General features: G+C 43.3%; 5 non-coding genes across 5 annotated transcripts; 3 read left to right on the forward strand and 2 right to left on the reverse strand.

Annotated features, from left to right (window-relative positions):
- Nucleotides 1-160: 160 nt before the first annotated feature.
- Nucleotides 161-242, reverse strand: trnal-uag (transfer RNA leucine (anticodon UAG)). The gene has a single exon. It is a non-coding gene; the product is annotated as a tRNA-Leu (tRNA).
- A 160-nt stretch (nt 243-402) lies between these two features.
- trnag-ucc (transfer RNA glycine (anticodon UCC)) lies at nt 403-474 on the forward strand. The gene has a single exon. It is a non-coding gene; the product is annotated as a tRNA-Gly (tRNA).
- A 2,393-nt stretch (nt 475-2,867) lies between these two features.
- trnas-aga (transfer RNA serine (anticodon AGA)) lies at nt 2,868-2,949 on the forward strand. Its single transcript has one exon. It is a non-coding gene; the product is annotated as a tRNA-Ser (tRNA).
- Nucleotides 2,950-3,129: 180 nt separating this feature from the next.
- Nucleotides 3,130-3,211, reverse strand: trnal-uag (transfer RNA leucine (anticodon UAG)). Its single transcript has one exon. It is a non-coding gene; the product is annotated as a tRNA-Leu (tRNA).
- A 160-nt stretch (nt 3,212-3,371) lies between these two features.
- Nucleotides 3,372-3,443, forward strand: trnag-ucc (transfer RNA glycine (anticodon UCC)). Its single transcript has one exon. It is a non-coding gene; the product is annotated as a tRNA-Gly (tRNA).
- Nucleotides 3,444-8,828: the final 5,385 nt, after the last annotated feature.

Raw genomic sequence — 8,828 nt, forward strand, 5'->3', positions numbered from 1 at the left:
CGGGCCCCTGCTGGCAGGCCATTTGGCGGAAGTAAAGAATCCCTGGTTGGCTTTTGACCAGGGCCAGATTTAGAATATGTATTTTATGAAAGCTAAACTCAAACGGAAGCGCTGCCGACAGACATCACACAGCCCTGCTCTTGACGTTCGGCATGCGAACTGGCAGCGGTGGGATTTAAACCCACGCCTCCGAAGAGACTGGAACCTAAATCCAGCGCCTTAGACCACTCGGCCACGCTACCTGTTGCTCAGTAGGACAAGAAATGCGACCAGCGAAACCGTGCAAAAAAAGGCGTTTCTATGATAGTAATTATCTTCAAACCATGTTCCGTGTGCATGGAACTTTAGATATCAATTACAGGCGCCGATTTGCGACACGGCACTGCGAAAGCATGTGTCCTTGCGATGGTGGTATCGTGGTAAGCATAGCTGCCTTCCAAGCAGTTGACCCGGGTTCGATTCCCGGCCATCGCATGCTATACTTTTGAGTTATACATGTGTATATGCAGTTTCATTCACAACTAAAGCTCTCAGAGGGCAATGGCCAAACTGTCAAACAGTTGAGTATTAGAGCATTTGAACTAATCCTCTTGGCAGATCGCATGATTGCGGAGTGACAGGTATGAAACAGCCCCATAACATGAATGAGTGAATGCTGTTCACCCACTATAACAAGAATCAACAAAGTACATGACGCTGACGTGAAGTTGAACACGCAACTTTCTGATCTGGAGTCAGACGCGCTACCGTTGCGCCACAGAGGCAGCCCGAGTGGTCCGGTCCGATGGCGCTTTGTTACGTTATAGAAGAAACGCTCAAATAAGCTCTATTTTCAGAATCAAAAAGGTTTTCTGGCAATTGTCAGTGAACAAAATTCCCAAACTACAAGCGTACTTGGGTGGTAAGGTGCAGCATAGCATTTTAGCCTAAGTCCAAGATGTTAATAACACATGAGATTATTCAGCAACGCCTTGACAGGGATGACTAATGAGGCCAAAGAGTTCTTTTGGGGTCTCCCCACGTAGATTTAAATCCTGAGAGTAATGGCTTCTTCTGCTCAAGTGTGTGATGGGATTTTGTTTACTTTGCCAGTGCCCCATTTTTAAGCCTATGGCTTTTGATTTCTTTCGATCGATCGATCGATCTTTGCAAAGTAAATAAGTATTCAACTGCGGACTCTTGGTTGACATTGCCATCCCTCTGAACTTTAGAAGCATGCGCTTTGGCCTCAAAACTCCTCCTACTTTTGGCGGCAGGAAAAAAAGGCTACAACCCATACACACGCACAAGAAAAGGTTCCGATGGCGCTGTGTTAGGTTATAGAAGAAACGCTCAAATAAGCTCTATTTTCAGAATCAAAAAGGTTTTCTGGCAATTGTCAGTGAACAAAATTCCCAAACTACAAGCGTACTTGGGTGGTAAGGTGCAGCATAGCATTTTAGCCTAAGTCCAAGATGTTAATAACACATGAGATTATTCAGCAACGCCTTGACAGGGATGACTAATGAGGCCAAAGAGTTCTTTTGGGGTCTCCCCACGTAGATTTAAATCCTGAGAGTAATGGCTTCTTCTGCTCAAGTGTGTGATGGGATTTTGTTTACTTTGCCAGTGCCCCATTTTTAAGCTTATGGCTTTTGATTTCTTTCGATCGATCGATCGATCTTTGCAAAGTAAATAAGTATTCAACTGCGGACTCTTGGTTGACATTGCCATCCCTCTGAACTTTAGAAGCATGCGCTTTGGCCTCAAAACTCCTCCTACTTTTGGCGGCAGGAAAAAAAGGCTACAACCCATACACACGCACAAGAAAAGGTTCCGATGGCGCTGTGTTACGTTATAGAAGAAACGCTCAAATAAGCTCTATTTTCAGAATCAAAAAGGTTTTCTGGCAATTGTCAGTGAACAAAATTCCCAAACTACAAGCGTACTTGGGTGGTAAGGTGCAGCATAGCATTTTAGCCTAAGTCCAAGATGTTTATAACACATGAGATTATTCAGCAACGCCTTGACAGGGATGACTAATGAGGCCAAAGAGTTCTTTTGGGGTCTCCCCACGTAGATTTAAATCCTGAGAGTAATGGCTTCTTCTGCTCAAGTGTGTGATGGGATTTTTTTTACTTTGCCAGTGCCCCATTTTTAAGCCTATGGCTTTTGATTTCTTTCGATCGATCGATCGATCTTTGCAAAGTAAATAAGTATTCAACTGCGGACTCTTGGTTGACATTGCCATCCCTCTGAACTTTAGAAGCATGCGCTTTGGCCTCAAAACTCCTCCTACTTTTGGCGGCAGGAAAAAAAGGCTACAACCCATACACACGCACAAGAAAAGGTTCCGATGGCGCTGTGTTAGGTTATAGAAGAAACGCTCAAATAAGCTCTATTTTCAGAATCAAAAAGGTTTTCTGGCAATTGTCAGTGAACAAAATTCCCAAACTACAAGCGTACTTGGGTGGTAAGGTGCAGCATAGCATTTTAGCCTAAGTCCAAGATGTTTATAACACATGAGATTATTCAGCAACGCCTTGACAGGGATGACTAATGAGGCCAAAGAGTTCTTTTGGGGTCTCCCCACGTAGATTTAAATCCTGAGAGTAATGGCTTCTTCTGCTCAAGTGTGTGATGGGATTTTGTTTACTTTGCCAGTGCCCCATTTTTAAGCCTATGGCTTTTGATTTCTTTCGATCGATCGATCAATCTTTGCAAAGTAAATAAGTATTCAACTGCGGACTCTTGATTGACATTGCCATCCCTCTGAACTTCAGAAGCATGCGCTTTGGCCTCAAAACTCCTCCTACTTTTGGCGGCAGGAAAAAAAGGCTAAAACCCATACACACGCACAAGAAAAGGTTCCCGTAAGCAGCTAATGAGTTGTTGTGGCCGAGTGGTTAAGGCGATGGACTAGAAATCCATTGGGAATTTCCCGCGCAGGTTCGAATCCTGCCAACAACGTGGTTCATGTTGTTCCCGTACGGGCCCCTGCTGGCAGGCCATTTGGCGGAAGTAAAGAATCCCTGGTTGGCTTTTGACCAGGGCCAGATTTAGAATATGTATTTTATGAAAGCTAAACTCAAACGGAAGCGCTGCCGACAGACATCACACAGCCCTGCTCTTGACGTTCGGCATGCGAACTGGCAGCGGTGGGATTTAAACCCACGCCTCCGAAGAGACTGGAACCTAAATCCAGCGCCTTAGACCACTCGGCCACGCTACCTGTTGCTCAGTAGGACAAGAAATGCGACCAGCGAAACCGTGCAAAAAAAGGCGTTTCTATGATAGTAATTATCTTCAAACCATGTTCCGTGTGCATGGAACTTTAGATATCAATTACAGGCGCCGATTTGCGACACGGCACTGCGAAAGCATGTGTCCTTGCGATGGTGGTATCGTGGTAAGCATAGCTGCCTTCCAAGCAGTTGACCCGGGTTCGATTCCCGGCCATCGCATGCTATACTTTTGAGTTATACATGTGTATATGCAGTTTCATTCACAACTAAAGCTCTCAGAGGGCAATGGCCAAACTGTCAAACAGTTGAGTATTAGAGCATTTGAACTAATCCTCTTGGCAGATCGCATGATTGCGGAGTGACAGGTATGAAACAGCCCCATAACATGAATGAGTGAATGCTGTTCACCCACTATAACAAGAATCAACAAAGTACATGACGCTGACGTGAAGTTGAACACGCAACTTTCTGATCTGGAGTCAGACGCGCTACCGTTGCGCCACAGAGGCAGCCCGAGTGGTCCGGTCCGATGGCGCTTTGTTACGTTATAGAAGAAACGCTCAAATAAGCTCTATTTTCAGAATCAAAAAGGTTTTCTGGCAATTGTCAGTGAACAAAATTCCCAAACTACAAGCGTACTTGGGTGGTAAGGTGCAGCATAGCATTTTAGCCTAAGTCCAAGATGTTAATAACACATGAGATTATTCAGCAACGCCTTGACAGGGATGACTAATGAGGCCAAAGAGTTCTTTTGGGGTCTCCCCACGTAGATTTAAATCCTGAGAGTAATGGCTTCTTCTGCTCAAGTGTGTGATGGGATTTTGTTTACTTTGCCAGTGCCCCATTTTTAAGCCTATGGCTTTTGATTTCTTTCGATCGATCGATCGATCTTTGCAAAGTAAATAAGTATTCAACTGCGGACTCTTGGTTGACATTGCCATCCCTCTGAACTTTAGAAGCATGCGCTTTGGCCTCAAAACTCCTCCTACTTTTGGCGGCAGGAAAAAAAGGCTACAACCCATACACACGCACAAGAAAAGGTTCCGATGGCGCTGTGTTAGGTTATAGAAGAAACGCTCAAATAAGCTCTATTTTCAGAATCAAAAAGGTTTTCTGGCAATTGTCAGTGAACAAAATTCCCAAACTACAAGCGTACTTGGGTGGTAAGGTGCAGCATAGCATTTTAGCCTAAGTCCAAGATGTTAATAACACATGAGATTATTCAGCAACGCCTTGACAGGGATGACTAATGAGGCCAAAGAGTTCTTTTGGGGTCTCCCCACGTAGATTTAAATCCTGAGAGTAATGGCTTCTTCTGCTCAAGTGTGTGATGGGATTTTGTTTACTTTGCCAGTGCCCCATTTTTAAGCTTATGGCTTTTGATTTCTTTCGATCGATCGATCGATCTTTGCAAAGTAAATAAGTATTCAACTGCGGACTCTTGGTTGACATTGCCATCCCTCTGAACTTTAGAAGCATGCGCTTTGGCCTCAAAACTCCTCCTACTTTTGGCGGCAGGAAAAAAAGGCTACAACCCATACACACGCACAAGAAAAGGTTCCGATGGCGCTGTGTTACGTTATAGAAGAAACGCTCAAATAAGCTCTATTTTCAGAATCAAAAAGGTTTTCTGGCAATTGTCAGTGAACAAAATTCCCAAACTACAAGCGTACTTGGGTGGTAAGGTGCAGCATAGCATTTTAGCCTAAGTCCAAGATGTTTATAACACATGAGATTATTCAGCAACGCCTTGACAGGGATGACTAATGAGGCCAAAGAGTTCTTTTGGGGTCTCCCCACGTAGATTTAAATCCTGAGAGTAATGGCTTCTTCTGCTCAAGTGTGTGATGGGATTTTTTTTACTTTGCCAGTGCCCCATTTTTAAGCCTATGGCTTTTGATTTCTTTCGATCGATCGATCGATCTTTGCAAAGTAAATAAGTATTCAACTGCGGACTCTTGGTTGACATTGCCATCCCTCTGAACTTTAGAAGCATGCGCTTTGGCCTCAAAACTCCTCCTACTTTTGGCGGCAGGAAAAAAAGGCTACAACCCATACACACGCACAAGAAAAGGTTCCGATGGCGCTGTGTTAGGTTATAGAAGAAACGCTCAAATAAGCTCTATTTTCAGAATCAAAAAGGTTTTCTGGCAATTGTCAGTGAACAAAATTCCCAAACTACAAGCGTACTTGGGTGGTAAGGTGCAGCATAGCATTTTAGCCTAAGTCCAAGATGTTTATAACACATGAGATTATTCAGCAACGCCTTGACAGGGATGACTAATGAGGCCAAAGAGTTCTTTTGGGGTCTCCCCACGTAGATTTAAATCCTGAGAGTAATGGCTTCTTCTGCTCAAGTGTGTGATGGGATTTCATTTACTTTGCCAGTGCCCCATTTTTAAGCCTATGGCTTTTGATTTCTTTCGATCGATCGATCGATCTTTGCAAAGTAAATAAGTATTCAACTGCGGACTCTTGGTTGACATTGCCATCCCTCTGAACTTTAGAAGCATGCGCTTTGGCCTCAAAACTCCTCCTACTTTTGGCGGCAGGAAAAAAAGGCTACAACCCATACACACGCACAAGAAAAGGTTCCGATGGCGCTGTGTTACGTTATAGAAGAAACGCTCAAATAAGCTCTATTTTCAGAATCAAAAAGGTTTTCTGGCAATTGTCAGTGAACAAAATTCCCAAACTACAAGCGTACTTGGGTGGTAAGGTGCAGCATAGCATTTTAGCCTAAGTCCAAGATGTTAATAACACATGAGATTATTCAGCAACGCCTTGACAGGGATGACTAATGAGGCCAAAGAGTTCTTTTGGGGTCTCCCCACGTAGATTTAAATCCTGAGAGTAATGGCTTCTTCTGCTCAAGTGTGTGATGGGATTTTGTTTACTTTGCCAGTGCCCCATTTTTAAGCTTATGGCTTTTGATTTCTTTCGATCGATCGATCGATCTTTGCAAAGGAAATAAGTATTCAACTGCGGACTCTTGGTTGACATTGCCATCCCTCTGAACTTTAGAAGCATGCGCTTTGGCCTCAAAACTCCTCCTACTTTTGGCGGCAGGAAAAAAAGGCTACAACCCATACACACGCACAAGAAAAGGTTCCGATGGCGCTGTGTTACGTTATAGAAGAAACGCTCAAATAAGCTCTATTTTCAGAATCAAAAAGGTTTTCTGGCAATTGTCAGTGAACAAAATTCCCAAACTACAAGCGTACTTGGGTGGTAAGGTGCAGCATAGCATTTTAGCCTAAGTCCAAGATGTTTATAACACATGAGATTATTCAGCAACGCCTTGACAGGGATGACTAATGAGGCCAAAGAGTTCTTTTGGGGTCTCCCCACGTAGATTTAAATCCTGAGAGTAATGGCTTCTTCTGCTCAAGTGTGTGATGGGATTTTGTTTACTTTGCCAGTGCCCCATTTTTAAGCTTATGGCTTTTGATTTCTTTCGATCGATCGATCGATCTTTGCAAAGTAAATAAGTATTCAACTGCGGACTCTTGGTTGACATTGCCATCCCTCTGAACTTTAGAAGCATGCGCTTTGGCCTCAAAACTCCTCCTACTTTTGGCGGCAGGAAAAAAAGGCTACAACCCATACACACGCACAAGAAAAGGTTCCGATGGCGCTGTGTTACGTTATAGAAGAAACGCTCAAATAAGCTCTATTTTCAGAATCAAAAAGGTTTTCTGGCAATTGTCAGTGAACAAAATTCCCAAACTACAAGCGTACTTGGGTGGTAAGGTGCAGCATAGCATTTTAGCCTAAGTCCAAGATGTTAATAACACATGAGATTATTCAGCAACGCCTTGACAGGGATGACTAATGAGGCCAAAGAGTTCTTTTGGGGTCTCCCCACGTAGATTTAAATCCTGAGAGTAATGGCTTCTTCTGCTCAAGTGTGTGATGGGATTTTGTTTACTTTGCCAGTGCCCCATTTTTAAGCCTATGGCTTTTGATTTCTTTCGATCGATCGATCGATCTTTGCAAAGTAAATAAGTATTCAACTGCGGACTCTTGGTTGACATTGCCATCCCTCTGAACTTTAGAAGCATGCGCTTTGGCCTCAAAACTCCTCCTACTTTTGGCGGCAGGAAAAAAAGGCTACAACCCATACACACGCACAAGAAAAGGTTCCGATGGCGCTGTGTTAGGTTATAGAAGAAACGCTCAAATAAGCTCTATTTTCAGAATCAAAAAGGTTTTCTGGCAATTGTCAGTGAACAAAATTCCCAAACTACAAGCGTACTTGGGTGGTAAGGTGCAGCATAGCATTTTAGCCTAAGTCCAAGATGTTTATAACACATGAGATTATTCAGCAACGCCTTGACAGGGATGACTAATGAGGCCAAAGAGTTCTTTTGGGGTCTCCCCACGTAGATTTAAATCCTGAGAGTAATGGCTTCTTCTGCTCAAGTGTGTGATGGGATTTTGTTTACTTTGCCAGTGCCCCATTTTTAAGCTTATGGCTTTTGATTTCTTTCGATCGATCGATCGATCTTTGCAAAGTAAATAAGTATTCAACTGCGGACTCTTGGTTGACATTGCCATCCCTCTGAACTTTAGAAGCATGCGCTTTGGCCTCAAAACTCCTCCTACTTTTGGCGGCAGGAAAAAAAGGCTACAACCCATACACACGCACAAGAAAAGGTTCCGATGGCGCTGTGTTACGTTATAGAAGAAACGCTCAAATAAGCTCTATTTTCAGAATCAAAAAGGTTTTCTGGCAATTGTCAGTGAACAAAATTCCCAAACTACAAGCGTACTTGGGTGGTAAGGTGCAGCATAGCATTTTAGCCTAAGTCCAAGATGTTAATAACACATGAGATTATTCAGCAACGCCTTGACAGGGATGACTAATGAGGCCAAAGAGTTCTTTTGGGGTCTCCCCACGTAGATTTAAATCCTGAGAGTAATGGCTTCTTCTGCTCAAGTGTGTGATGGGATTTTGTTTACTTTGCCAGTGCCCCATTTTTAAGCCTATGGCTTTTGATTTCTTTCGATCGATCGATCGATCTTTGCAAAGTAAATAAGTATTCAACTGCGGACTCTTGGTTGACATTGCCATCCCTCTGAACTTTAGAAGCATGCGCTTTGGCCTCAAAACTCCTCCTACTTTTGGCGGCAGGAAAAAAAGGCTACAACCCATACACACGCACAAGAAAAGGTTCCGATGGCGCTGTGTTAGGTTATAGAAGAAACGCTCAAATAAGCTCTATTTTCAGAATCAAAAAGGTTTTCTGGCAATTGTCAGTGAACAAAATTCCCAAACTACAAGCATACTTGGGTGGTAAGGTGCAGCATAGCATTTTAGCCTAAGTCCAAGATGTTTATAACACATGAGATTATTCAGCAACGCCTTGACAGGGATGACTAATGAGGCCAAAGAGTTCTTTTGGGGTCTCCCCACGTAGATTTAAATCCTGAGAGTAATGGCTTCTTCTGCTCAAGTGTGTGATGGGATTTTGTTTACTTTGCCAGTGCCCCATTTTTAAGCCTATGGCTTTTGATTTCTTTCGATCGATCGATCGATCTTTGCAAAGTAAATAAGTATTCAACTGCGGACTCTTGGTTGACATTGCCATCCCTCTGAAC

Source organism: Eucyclogobius newberryi, unplaced genomic scaffold (genome assembly GCF_026437365.1).
Source record: "Eucyclogobius newberryi isolate DKJ021-1_F unplaced genomic scaffold, fEucNew1.0.hap1 SCAF_36, whole genome shotgun sequence".
Classification (NCBI taxonomy): Eukaryota; Metazoa; Chordata; class Actinopteri; order Gobiiformes; family Gobiidae; genus Eucyclogobius; species Eucyclogobius newberryi.